Here is a 14,050-nt window from a genome sequence, read left to right as displayed (position 1 = left end):
CTGTAACCCGGTACTTCAGATGATTGGCGAATAAGTTGAGACCAGGAAGGCCTAGACAGATTTCGGGAAGCAGCCATGTGGCAACATACTGCTTCAGGCAGTTCAGTGTTTGGACAGTTTCAGTATTTGGGCAGTGTTAGTAATTGTGTTTAGGTTGCAAGTACAGACAGAATAGCTGGTGGAAATGGATAGTGACAAGTCACTCACAGTGGAAATAGTTGAGCATTGGCCAAGTAAGTGAATCACAGGGATAATGGATTTGTGATTCTGTTTTTCTAGTGGGAGCCTTGAGTTATCAGGAGATGAGTAGGCAGCTGAGAGACAAGAGGACTGGATTCGGAAATAATGACCCAGTAAGAGTGGTCTGTTAGGGATTCAGATCATCTCGAGACAGCAGAATTCAGATGAAGTAGATGTGATCTTGTTGCGAGGAATTAGTTCGCCTGCATATGTTAGGGCTTTGCGATGTTTGGTCACAGCTACCCTGGGAAGGCTAGGGTGTACCCAGGATTATGGCCATGTTACTTGAGTAGTTAGCATGTAAAGTATGACAAGGAATGATTTCGAGGACGAAATCTAATTTAAGCGGGGGAGAGTTGTAACACCCCGTTTATAAAATAAATAAATAAATGTATAGAAGCCCTAAAATGAATAATAATTGAGCAAGGCGTTAGTTTCGAGGAGTTAAAAGTCATAATTACAAAAGTCAGGGTGCGTTTGGTAATTAATGGACTTAAATTGAAAAGATTTGAAGGCTTAAGGGTTATTGGTAATTTAGGGATCTATTAAGAAAGAAATTTATGGGATCAGGGTTTAAAAGGTAAGTTTTGGATTCAGTTTGTAAAGATTTCTAAGGGCAGGGTCTGTTTGGTATGTTTTGGATGTAAGTTGAAAAGATTCCATGGGGAGGGACCAGAACTGTAATTATGGGAAAGTTGTTATTTGGAGGCGGGTATAAAACCCTTGTGAAACCCTAACCCTAATAAGAGAGGCAGTCGTCACTCTCCCCCCTTTCTTGCCTCAGGCGCCGTCGCCACCATCCACCCATCCGTCTTCCGACCACCTTGCACCATCGATCAGCCCTTGTCACCGGCAGCAGCGAGAACCGGCGTGGATGACTTGTGCCGGCGGACATGAAGCGTAATAAGTCGATAGCGCCTGCCGCCACTATCTCCAGCAGTTGGCGCCGATGCTGCTACTATTCTGTTGCCGGCGACGACGGGCAAGGGCTGTTGTCCTGGTGTTTCGTTGCTGCGGTTCTGACGCCTACTCCAGCCGCCGCCTTCTGTACAACTGCCGCCTTCTCCCACTGTTGTAGAATCTGTCGCCGGCTGCCAAGGTTGTTGTTGCTGCCGCTTGTCGTGCACCACCTGGCGGGAGGCCGTTTCCAGATCTATTGCGTGTTGGGTTGTTGGCCGACAACTGAGAAGAACCACCATGGCGGCTGGCCATGGTGGCTGTCGCTATTAACGCCGCTACGCCGCCGTGGTTTCTGTTTCTACCTTATTCTGCCGCCACCAGCCACTGTGGGAAGTGGTTGTGGGTGTATTTATGGGTGTGTGTTCATGTGTTATTGCTGTTTCCGATTGTTATGAGGCTGTATGTGTGTTTTGTTTAGCGGGGATTCACGAAAAAGCCACTGCCACCACGAGCCACCGCCGGCCACCACTAGGGTGGCTGTGTGTGTGTATTATAGTAGTTGTGTGTGTTATCTTGGATTAAAGCTTTGTAACGGTAATTAGCATTGAGTAATGAAAAAGATAATAATAACCACCACCATAAGGTGGTGGCCGCCACCGTGAGCCGCCATTGACCACCACTACCCGAGGTGGTAGTGGGTGGTGTCCCACAAGCAAACCCTAATGGACCTAGCAAAACCCTAATGGGCTTAAAGTTTAAATTTGGGCCTATTGGGCCATGTTTGGGTGGAAACCCTAACTAGGGTTTAGAAGACCCTAATTGTGAGTATTTGGGCCTTGGACCTATTGGGCCCACATTTGGGCCATTGGAATGAAATTGTGTATTAAGCCCAATCACTCCATATCATTTATCTAATAGAGTAAAGGACTTAATGGATTAAGTCCTTAAGGGGTTAAGTAAGAAACACTTAACCCTAATCATCATTTTATGTGAAACCCCAATTTCACTTGGGCCTTAAGTTAGGCCTTTCTATTGGGTTTTGGTAATTGGACCAATAATGGGCCATCCAAGAATGATGATATGGACTAGAATATTTAGATGGGCTTTAGGGTAAGGTCCATATGAGGGTTTGGGCCCAATTTAGAAAATTGGGCCATAGAAAGGCCATAGTCTGGGCCTTGATGATTATGAGATGTTGGACCATGAGAATGTCAAGTGTTGGACCAAGAATGAAATATTGGGCCTTAAGGCAAAACCATGTAAAGTTGGGCCCAATTTAGAAAATCGGGCCATAGTTGGGCTTTGGTCCATTATTAGACTTTTGGGCCTTTGGATTGGGCCTTGGGCTTGAGTCAAGCTAAGATAGGGGTAAAGTAGTCTTTTACCCAAGTATGGACTTATGGTTATGAGTTGGAACCCAATTATTAATTGGGTGTTATTTTGATATTGACAGATCGGGAATCTGTCATCCAGCAGCTATGGTTTGGTCAGCGGGACTTCAGCAGTGTTAGGTGAGTTTCCCTTCAGTAGGAACGGGTCTAAGGCACCAATGTCGGCCCGTTTAGTAGTGTAGGATACCGGGGTTAGCCCGATGCAGATTGTATGTTTCCGGACTTCGGTCCGATGCCGGGCGGGGCCCGATGCAGTGATTTAGTTTACATGTTATATGTTATGTGTTCCGGACTTCGGTCCGATGCCGTGGAAATCCCGAGAAGTAGTTATGTATGCTTGATGTCTTTGTGATCATGCATGTTTGTGTTATGTGTTATATGTTCCGGGCTTCGGTCCGATGTCGGGCAAGCCCGATGCAGTATATATGATTATGTTACATGTTCATGTTTTGTTATGTTCAGTACATTCCAGACTTCGGTACGATGCAGTGGGCGGGGCCCAAGTTATTTCGGACTTCGGTCCGATGCCGGGCGGGGCCCGATACAGTGGGCGGGGCCCAAGTTATTCCGGACTTCGGTCCGATGCCGGGCGAGGCCCGATGCAGTGAGCGGGGCCCAATTTATGCCGGACTTCGGTCCGATGCCAGGCGGGGCCCGATGCAGTGGGCAAGGCCCAGTATGTGTTATTGTATGGTATGTGGTAGTTTGGGGAGACTCACTAAGCTTCGTGCTTACAGTTTTCAGTTTTGGTTTCAGGTACTTAGTTTTCAAAAGAGGAGCTCGGGAAGATTGCAGTGCACACACCATTTGTTTAGCGTGGGATGTTTATACTCTGATATACATGACAGTTGTTATATTATTCTGAGATAAATTGTTGTGATTTTTCTATGACGTATGATGACTATGGTTTTATTACTGATTTAAAACGAAATTTTCAGACTGTATTTTTGGGATGTTTCAGCATGCATGTAAAGTTTGTAACTTTACGTGATAACCATGCCTTGGGAAGTTGGATCTGCAATATGGAACCTTAAGACGACTTAATAAGCATCTGTATGGATTTGGACTGAAGGGACTCGACGTGTTGCATGGTCGACTCGGCGAGTCCGATGAAGATTGTCGTGGGCTCGGCGAGTCAGTAGAGTGACTCGGCGAGTCAGCTAGGGTTTTCCCGACCTTTGGACATGCATGGACCCGACGAGTTGCTGGGAAACTCGACGAGTTGGCCGAAAACTCCTTGGTGATTAGTGATCTGTTAGATCAGTTTGACTGTTATATGATATGAGTTAGCGTATGATTAGTGATATGTTAGATCAGTTTGACTGTTATATGATATGAGTTAGCGTATGATATTTATGTGCACATGTTTGTTTTGTTTGGGTTTGGGTTGAGACGGTCCTGCTTTGTGTTGTAGGCCAACATACCCAGGGCGGACCGGATAGACTGCAGGCCCAGGAGGGCACATAGTCATGACGAAGGCCCAGCGAGCGGTCTGGATAGGCTGAAGGCCTTGCGAGGCGGTCCAGACGTGACGAAGGCTCGGAGAGCGGTCCAGATAGACTGAAGGTCTGCGAGGCGGTCCAGTCAGGCTGAAGGCTCATTATGCATACTGTAGACTCAGGGAGTGGACCAGGTGGACTGAAGGCCCGGTGCGGGCGGACCAGTCACATTGTAGACTCGAGATGCATGGTTGTTCTATTTACTTATATGTTATATGTTATGGTTATATCGGTATGGCGTTGGTATTTTGGGGGTAACTCACTAAGCCTTCGAGCTTATAGTTTCAGTTTATTGTTTCAGGTTCAACGGATGACCGCGGGAAGGCGAAGGCGTGACCGTACACTTCCTCGATTGATGATTTTGATTTCTGGGAACTCTGATGTTTAAACTATTTTGAAAACAAATTGTAATAACTGAATGGTTTTAAATGATTTAAAAAGTTTTAAATTGGCTGGAATTTTATGGATGTTACAAATATGGAAGAATATTTTGAAGGTGACGCGTTCATTTGTTCAGTTGAAAACTCAATTGAATCCTGGGTCTTGGATTATGGTGCGTTATTTCACACTAGGCATTCCAAAGATGTGATGAAAAACTTCAGGCATTACCAAGAGAAGGTCAAGTTGGCAGATAACAAGTGTCTAAATATCATGGGTGTCGAAGATGTGGTTCTCAAGATAACTCTGGGTACAGATTGGACTTTGATGAATGTCAAGTTCTTTCCCGATCTAAAGAGGATGTTGATATCAGTTGGGCAACTTGATAATGAAGGTCACCATGTTACATTTGGTAATCATAAGTGGAAAGTGAATAAGGGAAACTTGATCATTGTTAAGGGTCATAAACATGGTACACTATATATGTTGGAGGTTTCTAAAGAGGAAGCAAGCACTGTTAAAGGAGTTGGAACATTCAATTTATGACACAAAAGATTTGTTCATATGAGTGAGGGGGGAATGAAGAAGCTTGTATCCAGTGGGAGGATGCCAGATTCGAAGAACATGACATATGCTTCTAAGTCATGTTCTATTGGCATAAAAAAGAAAGTTAGTTTTGTGAAGATAGGAAATCCTCATAAGTTTGGGAAGTCGGGTTCAGTTCATTTTGATGTTTACAGTCCAAATTCATATTCTTCAGTGGAAGGATCCCAAAATAATGCAAAACCTATCTTTGGTCAAAGGATAGGTAGATGTTAAAGAAGCAGTAGGAGCTCTGATAAACCTGGAAATAGTGGGAGCTCTGGTGATAATGGTTATGAGGATGGAGCTGTAATTGTTTCAAATATCATACCACATATTATTCATAGGAACACGAAGCAAAGTACTCAAGTGAGGTATTCTCCATTAACCAATGACACATTGATGTGCGAGAATGGGTCAAAACCAGAGGCCTTGAGGATGAACTCTATATAGTGGGAGAAAGCTATGGAAGACAAGTTGAGCGGACTGCAAAACAGTAAGATGTTTCAAGTTAAGGATGAGATAGATGGTGGTAAAATTTGCAAAGGAAGATTGGCGATCAAGGGAATACAACATAAGGGAGAGGACGATTCTCCAGTTGCGAATATGGCTACAATTACTGTTAGATTAGGTGTCTAAGCCCATAACTATATTTGGTATGTACTTGACCCAATTATAGCATGGTCCTTTTGCGTTGCCTTCACCAAAGCAACTTGTCTGGGTGAATAATTGAGAAAGTGGATAAATGTGATTTATTGATATATTATGTGAATAATATATTAAAAGAGAAATCACATTATTTAATTAACATTGGTCAAGAATTAATTTAGAATTGATTTTGTGGTCAAAGGAGGTTAATTGAATTAATGGGACTGATATTGTAATTATAAGATAATTGCAAAATGGGCTGAGGAACCCTTTGGAAAGGGGTGGACGAAATCTTATGGAAGCCCATAAGGATTTCGTCCAAGGCTAGGTATTCTGGAAGATTCCTATTGGCTTCTTAAAGCTTAAGCAACCAGATTAGGTCTTTGACTGAAACTCTAATTCCACACCTAATAAAGACCCCTTGGGCATCTAATTTTGGGCCACTTGAACCCTAAGGATCTTAGAGCCGAAATTACTATCCCTTTTTTCTCTCTCTAACATTCTCCAATTGCTAGTGGTGTTTGTGATCGATTGGAGGTATTACATATGTGATACTAAGCTCTTAAGGCAAGGATCTTCAAGCTATAATTGAAAGGTAACATTCTTACTTGTTTAATTATGTTGATTTCGATTCCTCTATGATAGATTTAGGGTTTACAAGCTTTGGATGATTATTGCATGTACAATTAGAAAAACTAGATCCAAAACTTTAGGGTTTGCATGTGCACCATAGGATTGTTGTTTTGCTCAAAACCCAATAGTGGTATCAGAGCCTAGGTCGTTTTTTTCTATTGTATTTTGTGATAACCCGAAATTTCTATCTTGTAAAGCCATTCAATTCAATCAAAAGTCAGACTTGTTTCTGCTATCTTTTAGCATTGTTAAGGGTCTGTTTGAGTGTTCTAAGCCTAGTACATTCAAGGATTGGGTGTTAGGAAGTATCTACTAGAGTTCATTGTGTATCATTTAAGCCGGAAAACTCCATCACAAGGAGTTTACGGTCGCAAACTAGAGTTTACGGCCGTAAACTCTTGTCTAGCCGTGAACTCTTCTCCTTAAGTATGATTTTCCTTCATTTTTCTTCACGTCTCACATCTTCAAGTCAAGAACACTGATTTCTCTCTCAAGTATCATCAAGAACACTTCCATTTCTCGTCAAAGTTGTAAGTGATTCTTTCATTATTAGTTGATATCCTTCTTGATCTAGTAAAACCCTATGATTTCATCCGTGAATTCATCTCTTTTTGGGGTTAGATCTTCCAATCATCAAGAACACCAAGAACACACACTAGTTCTTTGGGCCGTAATCACCCTTTTTAGCTTCCAAAACGTAAGTATTCTTTCCATATACTAGTTATCTATTAGAATATCTTGAATAACAACCAAGAATCAACCATTTTAGCATGAACATCAAGAGTTTACGGCCGTAAACTCTCCTTTTGGCCGTAAACCCTTCTTATGATCATGATGTTGGTCGTGAACCTTCTTAATACCAAGATTAGGACCGCAAACACTTCATAGATGCAAGTTAGGGCTACAAACCTTTCTTAATATTAAGTACTTTGGCCGTAAACACACCTTTGGCCGTAAACACTTAAGGTGTGGCCGTGAACTCCCTTAAACCAATCATATTTGATTGATACACTCCATTGTGAGTGATTCCTAGTTCCTAGGGATATTTTCAATACATAATTAGTTGTTATATACACTAATTATATACATATATGTGTTATTATATGCTTATTAGGATCTGTTTGTGCTCGGGATTTCACTTGGCATACTTAGCATCCTATATCGATCTTTCATTCGAATCACTCACTACAGGTGAGTTCATACCCCTAACTTATCTTTTAAATGATTTTAAATGCTTTTATGGGGGGGGGATACAAGTAGAAAACATTATAGTTATTGTATCAATCACATGTGATTAATAACTATCAAACAAGTGGATTTCTTATAATTCAAAACTGTGTTATCAAACAAACTATTTCAAAACATTTTATAAATTGACATCAAGTCATCTATAACCATTCAAATGGTTGAAACTCCTTTATATGCTAAACTCTTTATCAAACTCTTTTAAACTTTTATATTGTCAAAATCATGTCTATATAGATATAGTTATATAAATAAGGTTGAAAGGGCTTAGGACTGATAACTCGCTTTATTTCCTGTTCCTTGTTTGGTTGTGGACTTAGGGTATCGGTTGTTTGTCCGAGTATCGTTTAAATCTTAGTTATATATTATGTATATGTGTATAATCAGTTTAACACCTTTGGGTAGCAAAGGTGTACAAACATGATCAGTCATTCAAACAACAGTACTAGTAAACTATAATAGGTATAGTTTAGAGGATTACTACTCACTATTTCTAGAACAATGAAACATACAAGAGTCAGTTCATACATGAGTCCGTTCAAACATACTATAACGAGAAACAGAAAGAACACACTATAACAAGAAACAGAAAGAACATACTATAACGAGAAACAAAAATGAACATACTATACACTAGAACAGAGAGAACACACTATACACTAGAACAGAGAGAACATATTATACAAATACAAGAACACTATAACATTAATGTGAGCCACTACTTCATGGCACAAAAATGTACTGCTGTGTCACGTTTTGTAACCAGAGTCTCCTGGAGGGAGAGCATGAATTTGTATATAGATCTATATGGGATTGACCATCCTACACCTTGCTGCTAGCTACAGTGGGACCTGCAGGTCTACGGGTGACGAATGTCATACCATTTCGACGTCTTTGATCGTCGTGTTTTACTAGTCAATCAAGTATGGTTATAATCTCATCACATTTTACCTTAATTAAACAATTGGTTTAAGGTAGTTAGTACACCTGTAGTTACTTTATACAATACTACTGTACATCGTCATTTTCCCATTACATTCATATTGTGATCTTCTCACATAAACGGTAATGTAAACTATTTTCTGGTAATGATAGTCATACTTGGGAAAAACACTCACTTTTACAAAAGAAGAAACATACAGAACAGTCGGGTCTTGGTAGAAGACTACATTTCATTATAAGTAGAAAATATAGGATTTTCTAGGAGATACAAACATTTACATCAAACACTTACAAACATTTACATCAAACACTTACAAACACTTTCATCAAACTTATACAAACAATTGACAGTAAAATACTTATGAACTCACCAGCTTAAATGCTAATCTACTCTTTCGAAATAACTTGTATTCTCAGGTCACCAGTAGACAGGTACACTGGACCTGGTTTTGAGAAGACGGTGCACATTCGAGAGTCGTCTTTTATTTTGATTCATATTTTTGGTGTCTTTCAAACTATACACAGAACACACTTGTATTAAATTATATTATTAATGCAATGGATGATGTTGTTGCTTGTTTTACTATTATGCATTGTTATGATACTGTACATGACGTCCTCCGCCCCCGAATGTTTCTGTCGTTCTGGTTTGGGGGTGTGACATATTTGATGCATAGCTAAATTGTTCAAAGCTGGAAAAGTCGAAAAATCTGCTTCTGCCTGATGAACTCGTCGAGTCCCCTGATGAACTCGACGAGTCCAGTCTGTGACTCGGCGAGTCGCCTCGTCTGTTAGCAGATTTTTCGGGATCTTAACTAGAATTAGGTTGGGATAATGACCATAAACGTTTTTAACTGATAAAATCTAATTTTTTTCAATATGGTATTGATTATCCTCATCCAATTAGAAGATAATTGTTAAATAATAAGATAATTACTTGTTTATATGATACAATAAATTATTTGTATTATTTAATATGAATTATTTTGCCATAAATTGAATTAGGTCAAATTTAGATAATCACAAATTAATTGATTAATTAAATTATTTGAAATTTGACCTAGAAGGTTTTGAAAAGTTTCAAAACTTGCCCTCAAGTTTTGGAATTTAAATTTTGATTAAAAGGTTTAATATTTAAATTCTAAACCCTAGAGTTTTAAAAGTTTAAAATTCAACCCTTATACTATTATAATATAATAAGATTAATAATTATATTTATATATATATATATATATATATATATATAAGACGAGTCAGTCTTACCGTTTGTAGACCTAATTCACGAAGCCGCTCTATAAAGGGGGTATAAGGTTACTGCCCATAAAATGGTGGTTTAATGAGTGTCCACTCTCACCCACCGCTTCCTTAATTGGTGGAGGGTCGTTAGCTGAACGGGTAGGATATGACAACTAATTCCTCATTAATAAGTATAATGATTGTATAAATTAACTAAACGTTTTTATAAATTCCCAATCTTAGTTACATTAGGGAAAATGTGAAAATGTATGTTATTCCATGAAATTGCACTTTGCACTTTGCCAAGTCGTTAGTGGAGCGTGTGTGGTTAACCCACACACTAATTTGGGACTAGCAAAAGTGGCACAGGGTGGCTCGATGTTTATCATAGATTAATGGAGCGTGTGTGGTTAACCGACACATTAATTAGGTGATAAATGACATCGAGAGTACCAACAAATTTGCATGGTTATTCACACCTTGTTTGTGATCCTCAGTATCCCAGTCACAAACTTAAAGGGCATAATCGAGATTTAAACATGCCATTGAAAAGTTCAATGAATTTCAAAAGAATCTAGGAATTTCAATTCATTTAAAACTTAAAATCCTTTTTCGTTTTCATGGTGGAAATTGGTAAATCGTCATTTACCTACTTCAAATTATTTGCAATTAGATTACGACATCCCTCTTCTGAATTGCAAATAATTGTGTTGGTAACTAGCCCTAATTTCTCATTTAGGTGTTTAATTGAGGATTCTTATCTAATCTAAACTTTGTTTCTTTTCTCTTTTCAGATGTCTACCAACAACGACAACGTTTCTGGCTCGAACCCGTCTGGCTCTTTCTCCCTCCTGAACTTATGTGGGAGGGTGATCTTTGATGGATCCAATTTTAATGATTGGATTCGCAACATTTGAATGGCCACCCGCTACGAGGACAAAGAGTATGTTCTCGATGAGAAGTTGAAGGAGATTGATCAAAACACTGCTACTCCCGAGCAAATCGCTCAATATGATACTCATGAGAGGGACGCGACAAAGGTGTCGTGTATCATGCTCGCAACCATGACTGCCGAACTCCAAAAGTCCTACGATGACTACTATCCTTATGAGATGCACCAAGATTTGATGGAAATGTATCATCAAAGTGCAAGGCAAGAAAGGTACGAGATCATCACCTCCATGATCACCACCAAGATGAAGGATGGAGAGTCCATCACCACCCATCTACAAAAGATGCAAAGGTACGTGGACCGCTTGCTGAAGTTAAATGTAAACTTCGATGAAGATTTGGCCATAGATATCATTCTACACTCTTTGCCTCCCTGTTATGATCAGTTTCGTATGACCTATCATATGAACAAGGAGGAGGTCACTCTAGCAAAGCTCCAAGGCCTTCTGCGAACTGCTGAGAGAAGTTTGAAAGGAAAATCTGTTGCATCTACTCCTACTGTTGTTGCCCCTGTCTTGGCAATTGGACAAGGGAAAGGGAAAAGGAGGAAGGCTCCTTCTAAGATCCACAAGGGAAAGTCTCATGATGGAACCTCTTCTGGTGGAACGAAAGGTGGTCCTACTGCTCCCTCTTCCAATCCGAAGGATGCAGAGTGCTTCTACTGTCACGACAAAGGGCATTGGAAACGAAGCTGCCCGAAGTATCTGCAAGACATCAAGGATGGGAAGATAAAGCCGACCTTCGCATGTATTTACACTATTCAATCTAATTACTCATCGCATGCTATGTCTTGGGTCCTCGATACAAGATGTGGTTTTCACATTTATTCTGATTTGCAGGGTCTATGAAGAAGTAGGGATGTGGAGCAAGGGAAGATGAACTTGATCATGGGGAATAGGAAAGCGTCGTCTGTCACCAAGATTGGAGTTTACTCTTTAATGATTAGTAATGGGTTAGGTTTAGATTTGAATAATTGTTGCTACTCGTCAGAAATGACACAAAACATTATTTCTTTTCATGGTTTGTATATACAAGGTTTTATATTTTCATTTAATAATAAAATTGGTTCTATTAATGCTTTCTTGAATGATACTTTCTATTTTGAAGCATTGCCTTGTAATGGTATATATGAAACTGTGATGGTTGTAGACAACTTAGGAAATAATGTGTTGCATATCGATTCGTCCAATGGTTTGGATAAAGCATGCTTGTGGCATTGTCGTCTTGGACATGTCAACAAGAAGCGCATAGCCCAACTCCAAAAGGATGGAGTGTTGGAGTCATTCGACCTTAGGGACGATGACACGTGCGAATCTTGTTTACTTGGATTATGACCAAGTCACCCTTCACTGGTTCTTGTGGACCCTTTAGATCCACCACAAGGGATGCAAACGTCTTCTATGTGACTTTTACCGACGATTATAGCAGATATGGTTATATCTACTTAATCAAGCACAAGTCAGAAACCTTTGAAAAGTTCAAAGAGTTTAAGCAAGAAGTGGAGAATCAGCTGGGCAGGAAAATTAAGATGCTCCGATCCGATCCAGGTGGTGAGTACCTTAGTATTGAATTCCACGACCACGTCGAGGAATGCGGAATTGCTTCGCAATTGACGCCACCTAGGACACCGCAATTGAATGGTGTGGCTGATAGGCGCAATCGAACCTTGTTGGACATGGTGCATTCCATGATGAGTCGAGCTGCGTTAACTATCTCATTTTGGGGGTATGCCTTAGAGACTACCGCCCATATCCTTAATCTAGTCCCAACTAAGAAGGTTTCCAAAACACCTCACGAGATGTGGACAGGGAAGGTTCCCTCGTTGACACATATCAAGGTTTGGGGTTGCGAGGCTTTCGTAAGACGAGAGACTCACGACAAGCTCGAAGCTCGCAGTGAGCGGTGTATTTTCATCGGCTACCTACAGAAGTCCTTTGGATATCTCTTCTATAGACCGAGTGATAATGTTGGCTTCGTTGCGAGCAGAGGGGTTTTTCGAGAAAGATAACTAATTTGCCAAAAGGACAGTGGGAGGCAAATTGATCTTGAAGAGCTTCAAGAATCAAGCAATGAAGGAACCTCTAACACGGGTGCTCAACCCGAGGAGGAAACTCCTGTTGAACCGATTGACGGGTCCCAACCTTTTAGACATTCCAGTAGAGTTAGTGTTCCACCCGTATTATATGGTTTCCATATAACTGCTGAGGGTGATACGTTTATTAGTGATAGTACACTAATAAATTTGGATGAACCTAACAACTACAAGGAAGCCATGGCAGGCACGGAGTCTGCAAAATGGAAAGAGGCTATGGATAGCGAGATTCTGTCCATGTATGACAATCAAGTTTAGAGCTTGGTTGACAATGTGTCGGGTCGTAAGACGGTCGGATGCAAATGGATCTTCAAGAAGAAGACCGACGTGGATGGGAAAGTACACACATATAAGGCACGATTGGTTGCGAAGGGCTTTACTCAAACTCCCAGAGTTGATTATGATGATACCTTCTCACCAGTAGCGAAGATTAAATCTATAAGGGTTATGCTAGCCATAGCTGCATTTCATGACTATGAAATATGGCAAATGGATGTCAAAACCGCTTTCCTTAATGGGAAGTTGGCTTACGTGAGTCATCCAAAGGGTTTTGTCGATGCAAAGTACCCTAATATAGTGTGTAAGCTTGAGAAATCCATTTATGGATTAAAACAAGCATCTCGCAGATGGAATATTTGTTTCGATGAGAAAGTCAAAGAGTTTGGTTTTTCGAGAAGCGAGGATGAGTCATGTGTGTATGTCAAGGCCAGTGGGAGTATAGTTAGCTTTCTCGTTTTGTATGTGGATGGCATACTGCTCATAGGAAACGACATCCCAACCTTGCAGGAGGTTAAGTCCTGGCTTGGGAAGTGCTTCGCTATGAAGGACCTCGGAGAACCTGCTTATATTCTAGGGATAAGGATATTGAGAAATAGGAGTAAGAGACTAATAGGACTTAGTCAAAGTACTTACTTGGATAAAGTGTTAAAACGTTTTAGCATGGAGAATTCCAAGAAAAGGGAGTTACCAATCCAAAGTAATACCGAGTTGAGTAAGACTCAAAGCCCGAGTACCAAAGCCGAGATAGCAGAGATGAGCCGAGTACCTTATGCTTCCACAGTTGGATCGATCATGTATGTTATGACATGTACTCGCCTTGATGTGTCCTTTGCTTTGAGCATGGTCAGCAGATATCAAGTGAATCCTGGTAGAGCTCATTGGATTGCGGTAAAGAACATTCTTAAGTACCTGCGGAGGACTAAGGACTGATTTCTTATCCTCGGTAGGAGTGATGACTTGAGAGTGCGAGGGTATAGTGACGCCAGTTTTTAGATCGACCGAGATAATTTCCGCTCTCAGTCGTGATGGGTCTT

The sequence above is a fragment of the Lactuca virosa genome, chromosome 5 (genome assembly GCF_052849685.1).
Source record: "Lactuca virosa cultivar CGN04683 chromosome 5, Lactuca_virosa_CGN04683_v6, whole genome shotgun sequence".
In the NCBI taxonomy this organism is placed as follows: Eukaryota; Viridiplantae; Streptophyta; class Magnoliopsida; order Asterales; family Asteraceae; genus Lactuca; species Lactuca virosa.
Note: the sequence above shows the minus strand (reverse complement) of the source record.